We start from the raw sequence: 12,855 nt of genomic DNA on the forward strand, positions 1-12,855 counted from the left end.
TCTCCCCACATCTCCATTTGTACTATAATGTGATCATTTCTATAGCAATGCCTATAGAAATCCTGCCCACCCTACTCTACAGATGAGGAAACAGGCTCAGAAAAGTGCAGTAACTTGTCTAAAATCTTTACAACACGTGTCCAGCTCAGGAAATGAGCCCAGGGCTCTCTAACGCAAGAATTCATTCACTTTAGGATTTTTATCAGAATTTGTTTTAGGAAGGAAGACTAGAATTTTTTTTAACCTTCTATCTGATTAAGTCAGACAGCTTTCCTTGCCAAGATTTTTTGCTCCTTTGTGTGTGTGTGTGTGCTGTGAGGGATCTTAACTCCCCAACTAGGGATGGAATCCATGCCTCCTGCAGTGGAAGCACGGCATCTTAACCACTGGACTGCCAGGGAAGTCCCTATTCACTTTTTAAGTCAGAAACAATCATTTAGCTTTCAAGAACTTGTGCCATTTTTCTAATATTGCATCTCAATGTGCTATTTGACATCTGTACATTATTTCCACTTCCAACACAAGGAAGATGAATTCTTCCTTTTTCTTTCCTTCTCACCTTGAGTTAGTCCATATGAGCTGAATGAGGGATCCTCAAATTGTTTTATCAGTCAGAAGACAAAGAGAAAATTCCCAGGAGTGCCAGGACAGCCAGAGCCCCTGACTGGAGGTAGGATCTGGCTGCTCTGGTTATTTGGGTATTCACTTCCCATAAACTGTGTCTTTTGACTTTTTGAAGACAAAACTGGGAGATACAATCTTATGTTAGCAGTGTGGACTTGTGTTAGACCTAAGAAAAACTTCTTAACGTATGATAAAAGAATGCAAGAAACAGATAATGTTAATAAAATCAATGCTTCTTGTGCATCCATAACTATTGCTACCCAGAAAGGAGCATTAATTCAGGCTGAAAGGAAGAGATGAAGGCACACATCATGAAGGTGTGCACGCGTGTGTGTGCTCAGGCATGTCTGACTCCTTGCGATCCCAGGGACTGTAGACTGCCAGGCTCCTCTGTCTATGGGATTATCCTGGCAAGAATACTGGAGTGGGTTACTATTTCTTCCTCCAGGGAATCTTCCCGACGTAGGGATCGAACAAGAGTCTCCTGTATCTCCTGGATTGGCAGGTATCAGGGATCAAATATCAACGAGCAAATTATTCGTCTCTGGCTGGTTGGTCCAGAAGATGCTGAATTTTGCCCTGCACACAAGGATGTTGCCTAGTACTATTGGTGATGTAATTTATCATTGAAAATGATCATTGAAAATGTATGTCTTTGTCAACCTGAACAAATCCAAAATGACCAACAAGGAAAGTAAAGGGCACAACACCTTACCTGCCTTTTCACAGTGATGGTTTTCTGTCTACCAGGACCCAAGGTTCAATTCGCTTCCAAACAGCAAGGACCTGGCTAATTCCTCTCTCTCTGTGCCCACAACAGCTCACTGAGTAAGTTCTAATTTCGATGATGAGCAATGCAGGGCCCCATCAGGTTCTGATCCATCATTGAGAGCTTTTGTTTTTTCCTGTGGATTAGGAGTGAGAGGCTCTCCTGTCATCTCACTTAATGGAAGTGAGAAACATAGGACAGCTCTTTGAAAAAGTTGAAAATTTGATATTCAAATGTCATGATTTTATTGTTAACAACAGCAACTGTTTCTTGCTTTTCCCAGCTAATATTTTTTTTTTTTTCCTGTTCTTAGGGAAAAAAAGAAATAGCTACACCCTTCTCAGGAGCAGGGAGTGCTGTTCAATGAGAGCTTTCTAAATGGCTGTTTATTATTAACACCCACAGAATTTCTTCTTTTACACATCTCTTTTGGAATGGAGAGTCCTCTAGGGAATGATGGCACCATCCACTTTCTGTGAAATGCCTTTTGGGTCTGACTCAGTGTGAATGATGAAGCAGGATGGTTGATCAGCCTGATATAAACACAGGCCTCCCCCCCAGCTGCATTTCTGCCTTCTGTTTCTCTGACCCAGTCCTCTACCCTCAACTTTTCCTTGACTCCATCCACAGTGCTTATAAAGGGGTTTCAGTCCCCCCATAATTTCTATTAAGCCATTCTAAAGATCCCTTCCATAAACACACAATCCATAAAAAGCAGTATGATTGCTGCCTTTGGGCAGCATCAGACTATCTTTTAGCTGCTCCCCTCCCAACCAGACTGCTATGCCAAGCCCCTTCCATCAGGCGACCATTGAGAACACACAGCCACCACCCCCTGTGGCAGCCTCCACCTGACTGAGTATTCCCATTCAACCGGCAAAACTTGACTGAGTGTTGGAGTCATACAAACCCGGCATCAATCCTGGTTCTACCATTAACGTCTGTGAGAGCCTGGGCCAGTCCTCTCCCCTGAGCTTGTGTCCTCATCAGTCAATGGAAACATGAATGCTTCCTCACGTGGTGGCTGCCAGAATTCGAGATAACATACACCAAGCATCCACCTCCATATCAAGTACCCACGAAAGACACGCAGAAAGGGTAGATATTGAGTAACTATGAGAAACGTTCTAGAGATGGTAGAATTCTTAGGGAGAGATCGGAGTTGCCTGTGGACAGAGGTCAAGAAAGACTTTGTAGAGGAGCTTTGCAAGAAGGGTAAGGAATCTGGCAGATGGACTGAGGGGAGGGCACACCAGGCAGGGGAACAGAAACAAAGCTGGGACTGGAGCCCAAACCCCTGGGCCCAGTGGGGCAGGTAACAGGATGCAGCTGCAGCTGAGTAGGAGTGGGGAGGGAGGCTTGGGAGAGGAGGCCAGAGCCAGGAAGAAGCTAGATCAGAAGGGCCTTTTAGAGTCATTGTTAAGTTGTAGGGCACATGGTTTGGCCCACCATATAGTAAGATTTCTGCAGCAATGGCCAGTCAGAATACATTAATTACACTAGCAACTGGATAATGAGAATTGAATGCCATATATTATAACCCTCCAAAATATAAGGGCCTCTGAGCTGATGGAAACCTTTGTAACACTTCAAGTCACACCAGGGTCTGCTGAGAGGCTGGTCCAGGAGGAATATCTCGGCAAAAGCGGGAGATGGAATGAACAGGGAGAGAACATCCAAGACCAAATCCTTGAGGGTCGAGAGAAGAGGAAACAAAATATAAATCTTAAGCCCAGAGATCAAGGAACTCAAAGATACAGGGCTGAAATGATGTGACCTGGGAGGTAGGATGAAAGACATGTGAATTAAGAGCACTGGCTTTGAATTCAATCCCAGTCCTACTGTCCACTGGCTGTGTGACCCTGGGCAAATTGTTTTACTTCTCTGGGCCTTAATTCTTTCATCTGCAAAGTGAGGCTAGTAATAGTATATACTTCTCAGAGAAAATTGAAGCAAGGCACCTATAACTTGACTGCCTAGCAGGTAACAAGTATTAATAATTCATAAAAGTGATTCCAGAATACCCTCTTTCCCTCTCTTTTTTCCCCCTCTACTATCTTGCCCTCTGTCTTTTGTTTTCCTTGCAAAACCTAAAAGGACGGTATTTTCAAGAATCCCTGTCTTCAGCAATGCTTTGCCTTTCTTCATTTTGTTTCTGAGGACAGAGAACAAGTTAGGAGATCACCCTCCCTTGATCATGCAGGAAGCTATGACATAAAGGACTCCAAATCCTATCAATGATGGTTGGGCCATTTAAAGAAAAACCATGCAGTGAAATTGACTTCTGGGGGCAAGTACAGGTCTATGAATTTCAACACATGTACAGACTCATGTGACCACTACTCCAATAGGACACAGAACAGCCTTTTCACCCCCAAATCTTCCTCACACTACCTCTTGATAGACACATGCTCCCACCACCCCAGCCTCTGGTAACCACTGATCCGTCGTCAGTTAGCGTAGCTTTGTCTGAGACTGTCATGTAAGTGGAATCATAACCTATGTAAGCTTGGTTACATGTAAACTATGCTTCTCTTATCATCGTAATGCCATTGAGATTAATTCAAGTTGGTTTATGTATCACTAGTTAGTTCCTTTTGATTGCTGAGTAGTATTCCATGTTTGGACTCTTTGAAGAGAAGACACAAGCATCCTTGGTGCTATTTCTTTTGTGAAGGTTGCCTTAGTGAAATTCAAAGCAATTGGTTCCAAGTAACAAATGATGTATTTTTAATGTCTTCAGTCATGCACTCAGTTCTTAACTAATTTTTCCCTATGAGAATATGATCCCCTCCAAAAAAAAAAAAAACAAACAAACATATAACCTAATGTATGTGCTTCCCCTGTTGGGAGATAATCACTGAGAGAGGGCTAAACGTACGCATCACTGGCATCCCACCTCACATGGTCCTCCTGCCTCCAGCCAGGTTCCAGGCTGCCCACATGGTCTCAGAGGCAACCATACCATGGATCTTCTGCGACAGCTTCCAAAGCCACGCCATGCCCACCTCAAGTGGCCTCAGTTTCAGCTGTCTGATGCCCCACCACTGCTCCCCATCAAGGGGACCAGCCATGTCTCTGGGGCTTTTTGCTGCCATGCTCACATCACTCTCCTTCACTTCACTCCTGTGAACCCATTCATATCTGTGGCCAATCATTTCTTCCTCCCATCATTACACCATTGTTCTCACTGAGAGAAGGCCCTCTCTTGACCAGAGGGCTTTTTTTCCCCAGCTTTATTGAGATATAACTGACACGTGACGACCTTGTGTAATAGTTTAAGGTGTACAATATGTGGACTTGATGCACTTATATGTTGCAAAATGATTACTGCCATTAATGATTAAAAACCCCATCATCTCATAAAATTACCATTTTTTAAATTTTTGAGAATATTTAAGATATATTCTCCTTGAAACTTTCAAGTTTATAATTTATAAAATGCATAGTTTATAAAAGTATTGCTAGCTGTAATCACCATGCTATACACTAGACCCCACAGGACATATTTATCTTATAATTGAAACTTTGTACCCTTTATCCCCCCTTTCATCCCACACCCCAGCCCCTGGTAACCACCACTCTACTATCTCTAAGAATTCAGCTTTTTTAGATTTCTCAGGTAAGTGAGACCATATATAGTTATTTGTCCTTCTGTCTGACTTATTTCACTTAGCACAGTGCCCTCAGGGTCCACACGTGCTGTTGCAAACGGCAGGCTTTCTTTCCTTCCTACGGCTGAATAGTATTCCATATGGCACATCTTCTTTATCTATTCATCCATTGACAACACACTTAAGTCAATTCCATATCTTGCCTATTGTGAAGAGTGCTGCAGTGAACAGGGGAGTACAGATCTCTCTGCCATATCCTGATTTCAATTCCCTTGGATACACCCCCAGAAGCGGGGTTGCTGGGTCACATGATAGCTCTATCTTTAGTTGTTTAAAAGGAATCTCCACGCTGTTCTCCATGGTGGCTGAACCAATTTAATTCCCATCAATCCTTGCTAACACTTAGCTCCTCTGACCAGAGTTGTAATTCTTGTATCAGAATCCCGAACAAGATGGCCTGGCTCTTGCAATGTCATAGTGCACCCTAAATTATCAAGTCGTTGATTATTACTCTCTCTCAGTCTCTAAGACTGATGGGAATAGCTTGAGTTGAGTCGGGGGAACATTTATAGTGTTGCACCTCAGTGTTGCTTCCAAAATTGTCCTTCCTTCAACCAGGGTCTGCCTTAAAGCGTTTTGTTTCTACCTTCCCAAAATTTAAATTTTCAGCTCGCTGCGTGTGGCGAATGGTCTCCAAAGGCGGCCACCATCAATGTCTCTCTCCATTGTATGCGCATGCTACTCCTTCCATCAAGATGTAAAGTCTAGGAACTACGCTGGTGGTCCAGCGGTTAAGATTCCACCGTTCCAGTACCTCCATTGCAGCAGACATTGTAGCAGATCCCTGGCTGGGGAGTCAGATCCCGCATGCTGCACATGGTGCAGCCAAAAAAGAGATGCACAGTCCAGTTCCTCTTTCCTTGACTCAGGGCTAGCCCTGGGACTTGCTCCAACCATCAGAAGGAGGCAGAAGCGTCATTCCAGTCCAGACTTTGAGGACATGCAAACGGTGAAACTCACGTACTCTGAGGAAGGCAGCCACCACACAGTAAAGAAATGCATGGTCTTCTGAATGACAGACCATGTGGAGAGAAGCCACACAGAGGAAAACCAGGGTGCCACACATTTAAGTGAAATCTTCCCAAACCTTTCAGCTCAGCCCAGCCACCATCTGAACACAGCACAGAGTGGCCCAGCTCTCATTACTTGCCACCACCCAACCAAGCCCTGCCTGGATTCCTGACAGACAGAATAATGAGGAATAATAATTCGTTGCCATTCTGAGCCACTAAATTTTGAGGTAACTTGTTACCCAGCAATAGATAAGAAAAACATGGAAAGAATCCTTCAGGTTTTCAAGAGGTAGCTTTTGCCCTTTTCCTTGCTTCAGCGTCTTAGCCACAGCCAGAGCTGTGTTTCAACTTGTCTTCAGGCTTCCCAGAAGGGCTTGAAGATCTTTGTGCAAACAGAAGCCCTGGTCACTTCTGAAATGTGCCCTGACATGCCAGCCCCCACACATGACATGAAAATGTAACTCCTCCTTTCTCCTCACATTTCTTTTCTGATAGAAGTTTTTAGGAAGTTAAAATGAGTTTGCTTTCCCTAATCAGTGAAATAATGTATGTGTCTCCTAAGTTGGCTTCAGTCGGGTCTGACTCTGTGCGACCCTGTGGACTACAGCTCACCAGGCTCCTCTGTCCATGGGATTCTCCAGGCAAGAATACTGGAGTGGACTGCCATGCCCTCCTCCAGGGGACCTTCTCAACCCAGGGATTGAACCCCTGTCTCTTACATCTTCTGCACTGGCGGGCAGGTTCTTTACCACTAGTGCCACCTGGGAAGCCCAGGAAATAATGTACAGAGAGAAATCAAATTGGCCCCAGACAACCTCCAGAGCAAGGAGACCCCATGCAATTAACAATCATAGCAGCTACATTTATTTAGTGTTAGCCATGTACTAGGCTCTTAAGTATGTTACATGCAGTATCTCACTGAATCCTCAGAACAGCACTGAGAGACAGCTATTATTTTTGTCTCCATCATACAAATGAGAAAAGTGTGGCTTAGTAACACTGAGTAACTTTCCCAAAGTCACATAGCTATTAGTCCATTTTTAACAAGATCAGACATCTTCTGGGCTGTGGTAGCCATATACACATCACAGAGACACCTCAGTTCAGTGCTTTCAGGCACAGAAAATGCTAAGGACAAGACCTCAGCACTTCCTGATCCTTTTCATTCCTTGGCATATGTAAAAAGGGACACTATAAGTATGGCATGCTGGGATAATGGGTTGAGGTTGCTTCAAGTGGAGGTGACAAACCTAGGGCACTCCAGCTGGGAAACTCAGTTAAACTTTTTGCAATCCAAAGTCACTTCATTTCCTCAAGTCTCTTTGAATCTCTTAGACTTCTAAGAGGGGATGAGAATTTTTTATAGTTTTTAACATAACAATGTAGACAGGTTATCACCTCAGAGCCTCTGGAAGAGCAGCCTTCAGTCTCTAGAAAGGGCCCAACCTGGGAGACGCGAGTTCTTGAGATGTGACCCTGGACAAATGTCTTAGCTTCTGTAAGCTTGTTTCTCTCTGAAGAAAGGGGAGAACCATCTCACAGGATTATAAACTGAGCACAGTTGAGTGCAGAAGGCATGAGGACTGGCCCTTGTTCCCAGTAGAAAAATTCAGCTTTGGACACCACTGGAAAGAGAAGACAATTGTTTCCTTCAACAGAAACTCATCAAGGAGGGTCAGTTCAGTTTAGTCACTCAGTTGTGTCCGACTCTTTACAACCCCATGAACCGCAGCACGTCAGGCCTCCCTATCCATCACCAACTCCCCAAACCCATGTCCATTGAGTCGGTGATGCCATCCAACCATCTCATCCTCTGTCGTCCCCTTCTCCTCCTGCCCTCAATCTTTCCCAGCATCAGGGTCTTTTCCAATGAGTCAGCTTTTCCCATGAGGTGGCCAAAGTACTGGAGTTTCAGCTTCAACATCAGTCCTTCCAATGAACACCCAGGACTGATCTCCTTTAGGATGGACTGGTTGAATCTCCTTGCAGTCCAAGGGACTCTCAAGAGTCTTCTCCAACACCACAGTTCAAAAACATCAATTCTTCGGCACTCAGCTTTCTTTATAGTCCAACTCTCACATCCATACATGACTACTGGAAAAACCATAGCCTTGACTAGATGGACCTTTATTGGCAGAGTAATGTCTCTGCTTTTTAATATGCTACCTAGGTTGGTCATAACTTTCCTTCCAAGGAGTAAGCGTCTTTTAATTTCATGGCTGCAATCACCATCAGCAGTGATTTTGGAGCCCCCCAAAATAAAGTCTGACACTGTTTCCACTGTTTCTCCATCTATTTCCCATGAAGTGATGGGACCCGATGTCATGATCTTAGTTTTCCGAATATTGAGCTTTAAGCCAACTTTTTCACTCTCCTCTTTCACTTTCATCAAGAGGCTCTTTAGTTCTTCTTCACTTTCTGCCATAAGGGTGGTGTCATCTACATATCTGAGGTTATTGATATTTCTCCCGGCAATCTTGATTCCAGCTTGTGCTTCTTCCAGCCCAGCGTTTCTCATGATGTACTCTGCATATAAGTTAAATAAGTAGGGTGACAATATACAGCCTTGATGTACTACTTTTCCTATTTGGAACCAGTCTGTTGTTCCATAAGGAGGGTGACAATATACAGCCTTGACGTACTACTTTTCCTATTTGGAACCAGTCTGTTGCTCCATGTCCAGTTCTAACTGTTGCTTCCTGACCTGCATATAGATTTCTCAAGAGGCAGGTCAGGTGGTCTGGTATTCCCATCTCTCTCAGAATTTTCCACAGTTGATTGTGATCCACACAGTCAAAGGCTTTGGCATAGTCAATAAAGCAGAAATAGGTGTTTTTCTGGAACTCCCTTGCTTTTTCGATGATCCAACAGATGTTGGCAACTTGATCTCTGGTTCATCTGCCTTTTCTAAAGCCAGCTTGAACATCTGGAAGTTCACGGTTCACGTATTACTGAAGCCTGGCATGGAGAATTTTAAGCATTACTTTACTAGCGTAAGGTATCAAGGAGGGTATCTTCTAGAAATTAATGATAGACTGGGTGGTACCCTTCAGATGCACTGGGATTTATTCAGTTTTCTCCTGGCATCTAATTTCATTTTCTTTTTAGGAGTTTTATTGAGATGTAATTCACATAACACACAATTCGCTCATTTAAAGTACACAATTCAGTGGTTTCTGACATACTCAAGAGTTGTACAATCATGATCTAATTTTAAAATATTTTCATCACTCCATAAAGAAACCCCGTACCAATTAGCAGTCACTCTTGCTCCTCCCAGCACCTATGTCCCAAGCCTCTAAGTTAACCTGCTTTATGTCGCCATAGATCTGCCTGTTATGGACATTTCACATAAATGGAATCATGCAGCTTCGCATTCTGTGACTAGCTTCTTTCATTTAGCATAGCAAGGTTCACCCGTATCGCAGGGTGTATCCGGGCTTCATTCCTTTTCATTACTATTGTATGACTACACTGCATTTCCTCATCTATTCATCAGTTGATGGATATTTGGGTTCTTTGCTTTTCTTGTCGCTATTACGAATAACACCATGAGCATTCATGTACAAGTGTTTTGTGTGGATGCGTGTCATTTCCCTTGGGTACATACACAGGAGTAGAATCACTGAGTCATGTGGTAACTCCACATTTAACATTTTGGAAAACTTCTGAACTGTTTTCCAAAGCAGCTGCAATGTTTGACATTCCCACCAGCAGTATATCAACGTTCCAAGCTCCGCAAGCAGTGGTTTCTAACACAGCCAATTATGTACAGGGGCCCCCGGACCAGAGGGATGAAATCAACAGCATAGCTAAGATGAAGAATCAGAGAAGAATGTTTATTTACCTACATGCCTAGAGGTTGGAAGTTGAACCTAGAAGACAGGTTGGCTCCCTGGGCAAATCTTATCACTCCCATTAAAGAATTTTAAAGATTCAGGGTAATCAGTTCAGTTCAGTCACTCAGTCGTGTCCAACTCTTTGCGACCTCATGAATTGCAGCACGCCAGGCCTCCCTGTCCATCACCAACTCTCGGAATTCACTCAGACTCACGTCCATCGAGTTGGTGATGCCATCCAGCCATCTCATCCTCTGTCATCCCCTTCTCCTCCTGCCCCCAATCCCTCCCAACATCAGAGTCTTTTCCAATGAGTCAACTCTTCGCATCAGGTGGCCAAAGTACTGGAGTTTCAGCTTTAGCATCATTCCTTCCAAAGGTGCAAACATCAGAAAAACATATTTTGAAAGTGATTAACCACTTCTCAGCCAGCAAATGTTATGTCATGTTTATAAATGTGGGTTAATGTCTATAAACAGAAACTTGATAGGGGAAAAAAACAAACTTATTTAGTTTGATTAAAAACTAGATTGCTGTGGATAGTCAAAAGTGCCCAAAATGAAATCTCTCCGTATCTCCAGAAACCATACAGATCAATAAGGAGAGGAAATTAAAACACCCATAACCCAACCTTTTTGACTATGCCAAAGCCTTTGACTGTGTGGATCACAATCAACTGTGGAAAATTCTGAAAGAGATGGGAAGACCAGACCACCTGACCTGCCTCTTGAGAAAACTATATGCAGGTCAGGAAGCAACAGTTAGAACTGGACATGGAACAACAGACTGGTTCAAATAGGAAAAGGAGTACGTCAAGGCTGTATATTGTCACCCTGCTTATTTAACTTATATGCAGAGTACATCATGAGAAATGCTGGGCTAGAAGAAGCACAAGCTGGAATGAAGATTGCCGGGAGAAATATCAATAACCTCAGATATGCAGATGACACCACCCTTCTGGCAGAAAGTGAAGAGGAACGAAAAAGCCTCGCTGAAAGTGAAAGAGCAGGGTGAAAAAGTTGGCTTAAAGCTCAACATTCAGAAAACGAAGATCATGGCATCTGGTCCCATCACTTCATGGGAAATAGATGGGGAAACAGTGTCAGACTTTATTTTCCTGGGCTCCAAAATTACTGCAGATGGTGATTGCAGCCATGAAATTAAAAGACACTTACTCCTTGGAAAGAAAGTTATGACCAATCTAGACAGCATATTTAAAAGCAGAGACATTACTTTGCCAACAAAGGTCCATCTAGTCAAGGCTATGGTTTTTCCAGCAGTCATGTATGGATGTGAGAGTTGGACTGTGAAAAAAGCTGAGTGCTGAAGAATTGATGCCTTTCAACTGTGGTGCTGGAGAAGACTCTTGAGAGTCCCTTGGACTGCAAGGAGATCCAACCAGTCCATCCTAAAGGAGATCAGTCCTGGGTGTTCACTGGAAGAACTGATGCTGAGGCTGAAACTCCAATACTTTGGCCACCTCATGCGAAGAGTAGACTCACTGGAAAAGACCCTGATGCTGGGAGGGATTGGGGGCAGGAGGAGAAGGGGACAACAGAGGATGAGATGGCTGGATGGCATCACCGACTCGATGCACATGAGTTTGGGTGAACTCTAGGAGTTGGTGATGGACAGGGAGGCCTGGCGTGTTGCAGCTCACGGGGTCGCAAATAGTCGGACATGACAGCGACTGAACTGAACTGAACCCAACCCTAACAGAATTACAGATGGAATTTTTGATATATAAAAGGTGCTTAATGTTTGTTGAACCAATGAATTAAGTAACTAAGAAAATGTGATTGGGATCCAGGTTAAGGCCCTAAACGAAGGTACCCACCAACACTCAGCAAGGAAATTATAGCTTTCCTGGTGACTCAGATGGTAAAGAATCTGCCTGCAATGCAGGAGATCTGGGTTGGATCCCTGGGTTGGGGAGATCCCCTGGAGAAGGGAACGGCTACCACTCCAGTATTCTGGCCTGGAGAATTCCATGGACAGAGGAGCCTGTCAGGCTACAGTCCATGGGGTCGCAAACCCCATGGTTGGGGGTTGGGGTTTGCTCAGAGTTGGACAACTGAGCAACTTTCGCTTTCACCAACATTTAGCAAATGCCTTGCACAGTGTAGCAGCTTCACAGACATTTGTTGCATGCATTGAAGTCATGATCCTTGCCTCTGGAACTCACTGGTAAAGTAGTGAGGCCTTTAATTCCATAAATACCCAGTCTGAGTCCAGGGGTCTACATGGATAGCAGTGTGTCCCAAAGGAGGGGCATGCCCTTGAGAAGGCACTGAGCTTCATTCAAGGTCGCGCTCAGTCATTTCAGTTGTGCCCAACTCTTTGAGACCCTATGGACTATAGGCCACCAGGCTTCCCTGTCCACTGGGACCCTCCAGGCAACAATACTGGAGTGGGTTGCCATGCCCTCCTCCAGGAGATCTTCCCAACCTAGGGACAGAACCCACATCTCTTACGTCTCCTGCACTGGCAGGCAGGGTCTTTACCACTAGCGCCATCAAGGTCCGGGTTCTCCAAACCATCAGAATCTATTTCTACCTCCTAACTGCTATCAATGGCTGTCAATACCATGGAGACACAGCATCTGTGGAGAGAGTGGATCCCTTCTCACTGACATCTGGGGAGGTACGCTGTTCTCGTTCAGCTTTGAGCAATGAATGCAGAAGAGGAGCTTCATTAGACCTCTGAAACTGACTAGGGCTCATAACCTTGAGGTTGGCTGAGCCTGAGGCCACTATGCCTGTTCACTTCAGCCACTGGACCAAAGCAGGCCTCTTGAATCACCGGTCTCACCTGTTCCCATTCCCAAACAAATGTGGGTTTTCTTACCCCCACTGCTAACCTCCCTCCTGCCCTGTCGATGCTGTTATCCGGTACCCTTGTCCCTTGCAATTAGATTCCTCACCCTCCTCAGCACC

This window comes from Budorcas taxicolor, chromosome 19 (genome assembly GCF_023091745.1).
Source record: "Budorcas taxicolor isolate Tak-1 chromosome 19, Takin1.1, whole genome shotgun sequence".
NCBI classification, from domain to species: Eukaryota; Metazoa; Chordata; class Mammalia; order Artiodactyla; family Bovidae; genus Budorcas; species Budorcas taxicolor.